Here is a 12,301-nt window from a genome sequence, read left to right on the forward strand (position 1 = left end):
AGTAGTTTCTAGGTTCTGTTCAGAATGTTTGGGATGTATCACTCATAAAACAGATTAATTTCTCCTTCCTTCTTTGAGACAGCATCTTATTTCTTAGAGACCACATCATCACCCTTGTCACCATTAGTAAAATAACCTTTAGGGAGGAGTGGGAAATAACACTATATTAAAAGTACACTAGAATTGCACATGTATCTTGATTTAAAAATATTAAAATAAATTGAGGAAAAGTAACTTGGATTGTATTTTACAGGAGAAAGTGAGGTTCAGAGAGAGTAAGATATTTTGACATGAAGCTATAGTAAGAGATGAAACTGGAGTTAGCCCCCTTTGAAGGCCATCCTCTTTCCAGTGTTCCATTTTTATGTCTGTTGGAAAGATCCCCAACAGAACAGATTTTCCTTTTTCCCCTTCTCCTCTTCCTTCTCCCCCTTCTTGTCCTTGCCAGTAAAATCTATTGCATGTTATTGAATGTGCACTATATCTGTTTAGGACACAGCTCAGGACACCCTGTTTAGATCTGTTACAAATATTACCCTACCTTTGTATCACACTTCTAACTCTATTTTCTCATAAAAGGCTCTCAAGTGAGAGGTATGTAAGACAGCTATCATAACTTCCTTTTCCAAATGAGAAAGATAAGATGGCTAGGTTAAATGAATTGCTTAAGTGATTAAGTATATCATGAAGAAAGTTAGGTCCAGAAGCAAGTTTGTAGCATTCTGAGCTCTTTCCACGTGGCTCTCAGTGGACTTCAGGAATTAAAGTTGACTTGGAAAATCAGGAATGTCTATTAGGATCTTTCCTTAGCAAATATATTTTTCAGTGTTGTCTCCTACAGTAGTTAAAAAGATACAGCCTTGGGAAAGTAGTCTGCTGTAAGGATTAAGAACTATGACTCAAAAAATCTGAAAATTATCTCCCTGTTGTGAATATTTCATTCTGTGTTGTCCTTAATTCCATGCCTATAAATGGGGTCAACTAAGATAATGGAATTAATTTGGATGTCTATGAATATATGAAACAAGATCTGGGTGGAGATATTGAAGGCAGATCACTCATGCTACTATCACAGCTGAATACAATGAACATCTGATTAAGAAAAATTCCAACTTAATACAATGAGGAACTGATATAGACTTAGGTAAATCAGCATCTTTACTTTGCAAATACTTTTATTTTATTATATACATACATTTTTTTTTTCATAGCCTGCTATTGCTATATATAGAATTTCTTTTTTCCTTTTCATAAGCACTGTGGCTCAAAAGAACTTTTCCCCATCCCTTCCTCTACCTTTAAACAAAAGCTGTTCCTCTATGACCACTTCTAGGTCATGTTAGTGCCAATGACCAGCACTATAGACAGAGCAACTGAAAAATGAGCATACGATTATGGGATGGGCCACCTGTCCTGTAAAATAAGGATGTTTAATGACAGAAGAATGTACTGAAGCCAAAGTCAAAATTACATCAATATTTAGATTATGTCTGCTAACATATCTTATGAATATAAAGATTATTATTTGTTTACATTATTTCATTTATGAGAAATTAATACAAAAGCTAGTTTAGCAGTATATCTCAAAAGAATGATAATTGGTTATACGTATCTTTTAACCTTTCCACAAATCCATTCAAGTAACCCTTGTTAGCAGAGTTGCTGAACATCAGCCAATTATCAAAAAGGTAAGATACAAAAAGGATTTTGAAGAAATCTATACTAAACCTTTCTATTTAAAGAAGCTTGGTTATACGTTTGTGTCCAAGAAATATTACTTTCTGTGATAAAAAAAACACATATGGTGCCTTTGAGATATAATATGTAAAATGATCTATTTTCCTTGTTAATATTCACAGTAGGGAAGAAAGCCTTCATTTGGATGGGAGATGTACCTTCCCAGACCCACAAATGGATTAACTGTACAGAGAAGAGAGTTGCTGAGGTAGTCTTTGTTTTTACTTAATAGCTTATGGTTATTCTTTTTATTTCATTTTACAGTGATCTGTCTCCAAGTACAAAATTCATTGCACCTTGCTTTATGTCTAAAACTGTTTTAAGGATAGACTGGAAACTAAAACTTATTTGGTATTCTGAAATGCGTTTTCTCTGTAGATAACTTTGGAAGCATTCATTAACAGGGATAATGAAAATAAAATTCATGTTGAATTTTGTAACTAATCACAAAGCCCACAAAAGCATATTGTCCATCTCAGCAATCAATCAATCTATAAAATAAATGAAATCATAATGTTTCCATTTTTTCAAAGGAAAAATTATCTAAAAGTTGCTGGTGTGCTATTAGGCAGGCAGGCTATATATATTTAGGCTAACAGAATAAAATCTTAAATTTGACTTGTTACTGGTTTAGTTGCCTGGACAATTTTTGAAATCTCTCTAGGTATCTGTTTATTCATCTTCAAGAGAGATTAATAACGTTCATGTCATGTGGGTAATTTTAAAGATCAAATGGGCTAGTGCATATAAGCACTTGGCACAGTATCTGGCACATAATAAGGGCTTAATAATATTATTTTTGCTTATGATTTATTATTTATCAACAGTTAACAAATTCAAACCCAGGAGAACTTGTTGTTAGCAAGCAATGAGCTATTAATGAGTTTATTAATTCAGATAAAACCAGAGTATAAAAGTTTTATAGTTCATGAAATCCACAAGGGAAAATATTAAAATGTGTCAATTTTCCCGCTGGAAACATTCATTGTTTTGGTGAAGAGAGTCATGTATCAGTATGAAGACTGTGCTGCAGATCCTCAATAATTGAGGCAGAGTTAATATTTCCACTCTGAATCTTCAATTCTAAGGTTTAATATATTCACCATTTAAATAAGATTAGAATGTTAGGTATGTAAGGTATGAATTCAGATGTAATTTTTTTTCTAAGAATTATAACCTTTTTTTTTCAATGTAACAATTAAATGTTTTGTTGTTGTTATTTATAGCCATCCATTTGGATAAAAATATCTTAAAATATTCAAACAGCATGATTTAAAAATTACAAATAAGGAAAAAAGAATGCATTAGAAGTGGGAAATGTCTGTGACACAGGCCAGCACCTTGGTAGATTAATACACACTTGGAAAGAAAGATCTTGTAGAATGTAGTAAATTGACTTTGCTAAAATCGAGGGCCACAGTGAAGGTCCCAGCACAGTATTTTTAATATTCAAAAATAATAAAACTGACTACTTTTCCTTAGGACCTGTCAAGTTAAATTATGAGGGGGCAATAATTAAGCAAGAACATTTATCTGGGATCAAAGAATTGCAGTTCAGGGTATACAGATTTGGGTAGCTACCCAAACAGTTTCCCACTAGGGAGCAAAAGAGATTGCTTTTATATGTAGTTTACAAAGAGTTTTTGATTAGTGTTGATGGCAGAAAAAAAACAAAACAAAACTGTGACTGAAAGTAACTGGTTGCTAAGCAGTCTCTAAGTGTAGCAAGTTGCAGGTGTTTGGGCAGATTTCTTGGAACATTTGTGGTTTGGCCCGGTTCAAAAGTTCACGGTTCCACCCATGAAGATATGTAAGGCCCATCTCCTTAATGGCCTCTCGGCTCCATTTTAAAGCCCCTTGATGTAAGTGACCTATTTTATTTCACCTGTCACAGACCAAATAAATTATCACATACGAATGCATTTCATTTTTCTTAAAGGAAGAGATAGAGGTTTTGCTTTTAGCCCTTTATAAAAGTGATAAAAAAAATGAGAGATACTTTTTCTGATCCTTTTGACTATTTGTCTAAGTGTCCCAGATCTGCTACCTCCTGATGCCTTTCTTGTCACCACACTTGTGTGTTAGTCCAGAGAATGCTGAAGAACAGCAAGATAAACAAAGGCAATGAAGACAGATGGGAGTATCAGAGAAGCAATCTAGGAAGGAAGGTTTACAACTTGACCTTCTGAAATACTTAGAACAGCATCATTAGCAGTTCTAATTACTTTTTTCCCCCCAGCAATTAGATTGTTTGTCTATTCTCAAAGACGGTCATTGCTTACATTGCCAAATCCTTACCTTTTTTTCCATCTATTTTCTTTCCTATTTTCCCTGATTATTAGAAATATTCATTATTTTGATCCTTAAAAATACTCATTTCTAGAAGTTGTCCATACATTTTACATGTTCTTTTATACTTTGATTTGGAGGAAATGATAAGTGGCTATCCTTAAAAGCTTTTTCAAGGGGTGTCTGGGTAGCTCGGTCGGCTAAGAATCAGACTCTTGATTTAGACTCAGGTCATGTTCGCATGGTTCATGGGATTGTGCACTGGGTGGGGCTCTGTGCTGATAGCACGGAGCCTGGTTGGGATTCTCTCCCTCCCTCTCTCTCAAAAATAAATAAATAAACATTCAAAATAAAGGTTTTTTTCAACTCTTAAAAAACTAAGAACATCAACAAGGATGATAAATACATATTTATAATAGATATTTATAATATACAATATATAAGTGATACTTAAAATAATTTGAAGATAAATAAATGCAAGTTAACACTTTTAGATTTCGTACGCTATTTTCAAACTATGCCTCATGGCCTTTTTGACATTTTATTTTTAAAAATAATTTCCGATCCTCTTTTTTCACACTTTGTTATCTTTTCCTAAGAAAAGTCCCAGTGAATTTCAAATGGATTTACAAGCCTATTTAATACAGTAACTAGCCTTCAAGTTGTTATTATACTGAGTCTTTCTCTTTGTATTTACAAAGATTCAGGAGTTCCTAATTGTACTAAGTGTATCTAGTCTTTACACTTGAAAAAAAAGTTTATTTGTTTATTTTGAGACAGAGAGTGAGAGAACAAGCAGGGGAGGGGCAGAGAGAGAGGGAGACAGAGAATCCCAAGCAGGCTCCACACTGTCAGCGCAGAGCCCAGTGGCGGAGGGTGGGAGGCAAACCGAGGAGCCCTGAGATCGTGACTTGAGTGAGGTTAACCGACTGAGCCACCCAGGTGTCTCTAGTCTTTTTACTTCTAAAGGGTGATGGTGGATGAAGCCACTGGCAGAGTCTGTGTGTTGCTGAGGAGACACTCTCAGTTAATCCAGCTTAATCGGCACTGATTGTTAATGCTTCCCCAAGCAACGTTAGTTTCGCCCAGGGGTGATAGTGGCAGGTAATTCTGGGGACTTCAAGAGACTCCTTGATGAGTGCAGACAGTTGTTGGGATCTGTTCTTGGAACAGCAACAATTTTTAACAGGAGACAACCCTGGATTGGTGGGGAACTGGGTCTCACATCTGGGGTGTGTGTGTGTTTCCATTAACAGTACTGAGGAGGCTGTTTGTTCCTCCAAGAAAACATCTATTGATATTTTAAAGAAAATCAAGTAAAAATAAAGTTGGCATCACATCTTTTATGGCTTTTAATGAACCTCTCGTGATTTAAATGTTTTCATCAGCGATGGCAATCCTTTGGGTGAGGCCACGAAGAAGTCACCGCGAGAGTGTCCAATAGTATTTGGTGAGGAGGAAGTGAGGGAAAACTAAGGCCTCGGGTGATTTTCTGTTATTGGCTTCTCAAGGGAGTGATGGTCTTTTCCTTGTTAGTTTCACAGGTCGCCGTGACCCCCCTCATTTCCGGATATTTTGTTTCAGATTCTCTCGCCCATAAGCAGTATGAGTCTTTCTTCATCCTCTTAGCTGCCAGTCACTGAGGTTGCCAGGGGCCAGACACCCTAAACTCTGAGGCTGCAGTTCTGGAGTCCAAGGGGTTCTAGGCCTTCTCCTGGCTGTACCATAGGAGTCCAGCGCCGTGCTGGGGCGCTACAGCGGCCAAGAAGCCAAAAAAAACTTTCTCCTTACCCTTGTTATTCGCCGTCAGTCTAAACACTGAGTTAGGAATCTTTGCAGCAGAGCCCGCACTTTTCGTCCTGGGCTTCATCCCCACCACGCCCACCCCGCTCTTCCACACCCTCGGAGCCACCTTTCTGCAGACCCCTCCTCATCCGGGCCTGAACTCCAGTTATACTGGCCAGGCCGGTTGTGGGTACGCCTAAAGGCTCTGCCGCCGCCTCCGCCCGCGCTGCGTTCCCCGCGTGAGCGCTGGATTATTCTAGTCTTTGAGCATGGCAGATTTCCACCGGATGACATCATGGGAGCCGAGTGAGTGCCGGCTCCGAGAGGGGGACGGAGAAGGGGAGGGGGAGGAGAGGAGGGGAGAGGGCTGGGAAGCGAAGCCAGAGCCGGGTGTACGTCCGCAAGCTGGGGAGGAGCGCTCCGCCCGCTACTGACAAAGGATGGGAGGATGCCTGCGCCGCGGGATGCTCCTTGCGCTCCGCCGCGCGGCCGCCTGAGCGACTTCGCCCTCCGCCGGTGAGTGATTGCCAAGATCGTTCAATCCGCCTCGCTGCGAGCCCGTACCCTCCTAGGCTCCCCGTCCCGGGCGTCTGTGTCCCTGACCCCGAGCGGGGCTTGGCACAGCACCAGGCTGGGAGCATTGGCAGCAGGTGCCTTTGCCCGGTGGGTCCGCGAAGCAGCCGAGGCTCCTGGCTGGGGTGCGTGGTGGGTGCTGGGACCCAACTCCCAGGCGGCGGGCTCGCCTGCGGGCGCCGCTCGGGTGAGTGGAGACTGTGCCAGCCGGCTGCCCGGGGGTAGTAGTTACCTCCGCTGGTCCGCCAGCGCCCGCCCTGCGCGCTAGCCTTTTCTGGTGGCTCCCCAGTGCGCGGCGCGCTGTTTACACCAGCTTCGTACTAGTCAGCGAACCGCACCCCTCGGAAAGCGCGGAATCGATGACGGCCACTTTACAGGCTCACGAGCTTCCAGTGTGGGCTTGAGGGGGGCGGGCACCGATCACCCCAGGGCGGGCGCACGTCCACGACCACCGAGGGCAGCCTTTGTCTTGGGTGTAGCGCTAATGCACTCAAATCTGAGTCAGGCTCTCCGCAACTGTCGAGTCGGATCCGGGTCCCCGGCACCCACCCGCCTGGGCGAGGGATGCCATTGTGTTCCTGCGGCAGGCGGGACTGAGAGCTGGGACTTGAGACACCAGAAGTGTCCTGCGCCCACGGTAAGTGTCGCAGTTAGACAGGTGCAGGGCGAGCTTCTTAAGCTCCTGGAAGTGAAGTGACTAATTGAGGCCGAATGACGCCCAAGTTCTGTCCCCTAGTGGTGTGAGTCAAAGAGCAAACTTAGGGAGACGCACTCTAGCTTGCTTGCTTTCTTTCTTTCTTTTTTCTTTCTTTTTTTTTTTTTTTTCCTGGTTTCTGACGCGCTTATTGTGAGGATTATTTGCGGCAGGTGGATGGAATTGGAAGCAGGTTCAGGATACAGTTAGGGAGATCCACGCCTTCCTGGCAATCCCTTTTGTTGTTCAGTAATTTCGGAAGAGGTTTTCTTGCTAAATGTGTTCGAGATTTGTCCTGTTACAGAGTTTTGAGGGCTTAAAGGGAAAAGATTCGGAACCTGCTCAGGTGTCTTAGAGTTGTGCTGCGTGTTAAGTGCTAGAAAGCCAAGCTAGCAATACCCACGCCTCCTCGCTACCTGCACGTTTGACACACGTTTTATCGATGAATTCCTTCTGTTTGGGAAGAGTCCAATTTTCAGATCACAGAGAAGTGGCGGTACCTATTGGAATATTTGATTTTGATATCACTTTATTTCCAGAAGTAACACATTGTTAAAAAGGTGGAAGGAATGAAAGTTTGTTACTTTGGGGTTCGGTTACTTTCTTTTGGAGTTTCATTCATGGCAATCTAAAATATTTAAAATTTTAAGAGCTGTTTTATTTTCATGGATTTAGTGTATAATGATCCCCGAATATCAAGGAGATTCTTGTATGCAAGTTTGATATTCCAGTATCTAACATAATGGTAGGGTGTAAGAAAGTAACAACCTCAGTTATAATTCAAAGAGTAATTTCATTTTCCTTTTCTTAAAAAGGGTTACTGGTTTTCCTTTAGACTGTTTTCTTTTTCTGTAAAGATAGATGATCCAAGTGAAGCTTTTTAAAAACAGAAGTATAAAAGTGTAAAAGACCAGTGGTTGCCCTTCTGATAAAGTTTGAAGTCTTTTTAGAACAGACACGATGGAAAATTATTTGAATTAAAACACGTGGTGGAAGTGAAAAAGGAGCTAACTGGGTGAAATGATGGAAGGAGATTTTACTAAATATAAATGGTGAGACTAAGAATTTCACATCAGTTTTGCTTTTGGAAAAGTGCACTGTGTGGCTTTTCCAGTCTTCTCTTGGGAAGTGCATAATTAAATCTTTGATTATGTGGTGTTATGTTGAAAGACCAATGATACGAGCTTACCTGTACCCAGGACTTTGGGGCTAGTGGCAACTTTTTCTCCTGTGATTCAGAAATAATTTTTATTTCATTATTTGTTTCCTGACTTATAAAGGGCTCCACCTGTTTCATTAAAAGTTTCTTTCTTTTTAACTTTATTGTACTTGTCTCCTTATAGTAAACGTTAAGGAGCTTTACATGAAGGTTCTTAGAGAGCCCGTTGCTCATGTTGGCTGCTTTTCTTACATATTGTAGTGACAACATCTCTTTTTGAAACTAGCCCTGTGAGCATACAGGCTGATGATGTGCTTAAGTGATGGGGTACACCCAACATAAAAAATATATGTATGTATAAAATATATATAGTCCCAGTCAGACAGTCAGCAAGTAATAATCATAAGCAGGAGGTATATGGTATTTGGCTAGTGTTTTTTTGGCAAATGATATTTCCTTTAACAATAGAATGTGTTACTTCCTTTGAGGTAAGTAAAATTACACATTAAAGATAGGTTATGTTTTATGTTTGAAATCTTTTGTTTTAAAAATATTTATCCAAGAAGGTACAAAAAATGATCTTCACTACGCATACACTAGAGTATGTGAGGAAAGTTCTCAGAAAGTATGAGCATCTTATAAACATGTATACGTATATATGTGATTTCGTATATTTGATAGGCAGTACAGTATTATTTTAAAAACATGAAGTAAAAGAATGTCCCTGAATTAGAGAATATTATCACGATGTTCTTTAATGTATTCACAAATATTTTGGCTATTTGGTTATGCAAGGATGCTTAACAGGAAAAGATGAGAGGAAGTTGCATTATCAGACAAAAGCAAAACTATAGTCTATTGCCTGCAGTAGGCAATAGTGATGTTTTCAACATTGTAGAAAAGAGCATGGTGTCAGAATACTGGAGGATTTCTAAGAAAAAAAATTATGTAGGAGGAATAAGTTTATATTATTTGGTGGCCTCTTGTTTTCCCTGTTCCAGCTGTTGGATTTGAACAGATACTGTAGAATCTCTGTAATACAGTGAAACTCTCTGCCTTCCTTGAGGCAACATTATATCTTGAACTCCATCAGAGATTGTCTTATGAGCTTTTCTATGGTGTTTTTCAAATACTAGTTAAAGGATGTTTTATGCATCACAAGACATTGTGGTGTTAACTCTTGCATAGGTCTTTGATAAAGAAATTGTTCAGTAAGACGTTTTTGGCTGAAAAGTTTTGGTGTCTCTGCTTCTTCTGGAAATCGAAAGTTAAGAGTGAAAGTCAACAGTTATGAAACAGTCGAAATATTCAGGAGTGTCATAATATCTTATTCACTGGGTTAAAATAACATAGGTAATGGAGTTTTTAAAAACAAAATTAAAGAACATTTGAGACAAAATCTCCAGAAGCCCAAATCATCCCCTTGTTTGTTATGTATTACGCCACTTAATGGACCTCTATAATACTATTATTTTATTTTTAGTTTTTTAGAAGATTTTATTTTTAAGTAATCTCCGCACCCAATGTGGGACTAGAATTTACAGCCCTGAGATCAAGAGTTGGGTGCTCTACGGACTGATCCAGCCAGGTGCCCCTATATTTATTTTCTACTTCCCAGTGTCAGAGTGATAAAAGCTGGGTAGGAAGGAAATGCATGTTCTAGTTTTGACTTTGTCATGTAATTGAGGACAGGCTTCTGAATCTCTTGAGCATTAGTTTCACTTTCCATAAAATAAAGATGATAACATCTGCCCTGCATTTCTCACAGGGTATGGTCCTCACAGTAAATGAGCTGATGTGCAAAAGTGATTTCCAAAAAACAGGAAGAACTGTGCAACAAATACTACCTCATTACTTAACTTTGTAACTTATAGATCTTTTCAGTTAAAGAAGTAAACTTATATAGGGGCTCCTGGTTGGCTCAGTCAGTTGAGTGTCTGACTTCAGCTCAGGTCATGATCTCCTGGTTTGTGAATTTGAGCCCCATGTAGGGCTCTGTGCTGACAGCTCAGAGCCTGGAGCCTGCTTCAGATTCTGTGTCTCCCTGTCTCTGCCCCTCCCTCCCTCCCCCTCTCTCTCTTTCTGTCTGTCTCTCGCGCGCACACTCTCTCTCTCAAAAATAAATAAACATAAAAAAATAAAAAAAAATAAAAAAAAGAAGTAAACTTATATAGAGGTGAATCTATATAGAGGTGTTTTCTATTTTAAACATCTGGTATTTTTAATTAGCTGCATTCTCGGCAATTCCTGTATTACAATTTATCATAAAACTTGCTAAATAGGTTGTTATATATCTTTTAATTGCAAGTTTGCTGGCAACAAATTCTCTCATTTTTTGTGTGTCTGAAAATATTTTTATACAGCTTTTATTTTTATAAAGAATATGTAAACCGGGAATAGAATTTTTGTTTGGCAGTCATTTCCTGTGAACACTTGAAGTAGTTATTCTCCTGACTTGGGCTTCCATCAGACCTGTCAGTCTTGTTGTTTTGCAGGTCATGTGTCTTTGTCTCTGGCTGATTTTAAGATTCTTCATTTGTCTTTAGTTTTTTTCAGTCCTTCAATGATGTTAGTAGGTGTGGTTTTCTTTTTGTTTATCCTCTTTAGAGTTTGTAGTGCTTTCTGAATTTGTGGATTGATGTGTTTCATCAGATGAAATTCATTGATGAGTTCTTGAAAAAAATAGTTCTCCACTCTGTTTCTTTTCTTTTTTCCTGAGGTCTCAGTTGTATGTTTAGTACATGGTTTCACTGTGCCCAGCACGCTCTTACACTTGTTTCACTATTTTCTACTCTTTCTTTCTATGTTTGTGTGGATATTTTCCTTTGATCTTTTATTCCAGTTTACTAGCCTTCTCTCCTTCACGATGGCTGTTATGCTCTCAAGCTCATCTATGGGTTATTATTCTACTTAGTGTATTTTTTTGGTTTTCAATGTGCATTTCATTCTTTGCTATAGATACCAATTAATCTATTTTTCCACCTTTTCCTCTGTTACTTTGAGCATATTAATCAAGATCATTTGAAAGTTTTTGTTAGTTAACACCAATAACTGGATTACTGTAGAACTTTTCTTCAGTGTCTGTCTTTACTCTTGATTTTAGTAATTGTGACAATTACTAGAAGTAATTGTGACAAATGCTAGAAGCTCCAGATGATTTATCCAGGTCCAAAGAGTTGTCGACACTCCTGCTAGGTGAATGAATTAGAGAGGTTGCCAGTCCTTATAATCCAATCAGTGACTGAGCTGACTCAAGTACTAATAGTCTTTATCCCTTGCGGGGGAACCTAGCTGCCAAGGCATAGATATTTAGAGCATCCACTGGTGCATTCACAGGTACTAAACACAATTCGGGGCAGTACTTCTGAGAATCCTGCTCTTCTTTTCAGAAGCGTTCTTCTTAGTCCTTTAGCATCGTATACGTAGTTTCACATGTCAGCAGATGTCATGTGGCTAAAACCATGCATGTGTCAGCTTGATGCTTCATGATTTATTTCTCACTGGCATCTTGGTCCTTCCTGCACCTATTTTTTTTTTTTTTTTTTTTTTTTTTTTTATCTCCAGCCCCATAAGACTGCCAAAATTTCTGCTGGTTTCCCTACCCTGTTTCAGTGGTCCCCTGCTCATACTCTCAGCCTCTTGGTATTTGTCTAGATTGGCAAATGCTCCCACTCGTCATCCCAGGGGATAAAAACACCATTAAAATTCAGCTTACCTCTTTGATGCTTCTTCCATCTGAAATCTTGAAGCTAGTAAATTCGAATTCATGGTAACTAAATATAACAAATTGGCAAAACTTTTCTTTCTCTTGGGAGTGTTATACACATACAACAAACACACACGTGTGTATATATAAAACCCACTTTTTTTCTGAACGAAGGAACCCCATGATATATGAATCATCCTAACTTGCAAATAAATTCCACATATAGGGAGTGGATAACGTGGAAAGTCTGGAGCTTCCCTCTTTCTAGAAACAACTATCTTTTGTTTTTCAACTTGTTACTCAGACAAGCAACTGATACAGACTGATGTCTTGTCACTTGCATATAATAAAGTTAATA

At 39.1% G+C, this 12,301-nt stretch overlaps 1 protein-coding gene across 5 annotated transcripts in view; it reads left to right on the top strand.

Annotated features, from left to right (window-relative positions):
• The first annotated feature begins 6,163 nt into the window (after positions 1-6,163).
• MARCHF1 (membrane associated ring-CH-type finger 1) overlaps positions 6,164-12,301 on the top strand; it is an 876,270-nt gene continuing 870,132 nt past the window's right edge. The window contains exon 1 of one of the 5 annotated variants that reach the window (XM_053901154.1): positions 6,164-6,327. The gene's annotated coding sequence lies outside the window, so the exon portion shown is untranslated. Of the gene's footprint in view, positions 6,328-6,363; positions 7,022-12,301 lie in introns of those variants that run through there. The other 4 variants (XM_019441079.2, XM_019441084.2, XM_053901155.1 and 1 more) reach the window with 4 other exon arrangements.

The sequence above is a fragment of the Panthera pardus genome, unplaced genomic scaffold (genome assembly GCF_024362965.1).
Source record: "Panthera pardus isolate Hobbes unplaced genomic scaffold, ASM2436296v1 HiC_scaffold_13, whole genome shotgun sequence".
NCBI classification, from domain to species: domain Eukaryota; kingdom Metazoa; phylum Chordata; class Mammalia; order Carnivora; family Felidae; genus Panthera; species Panthera pardus.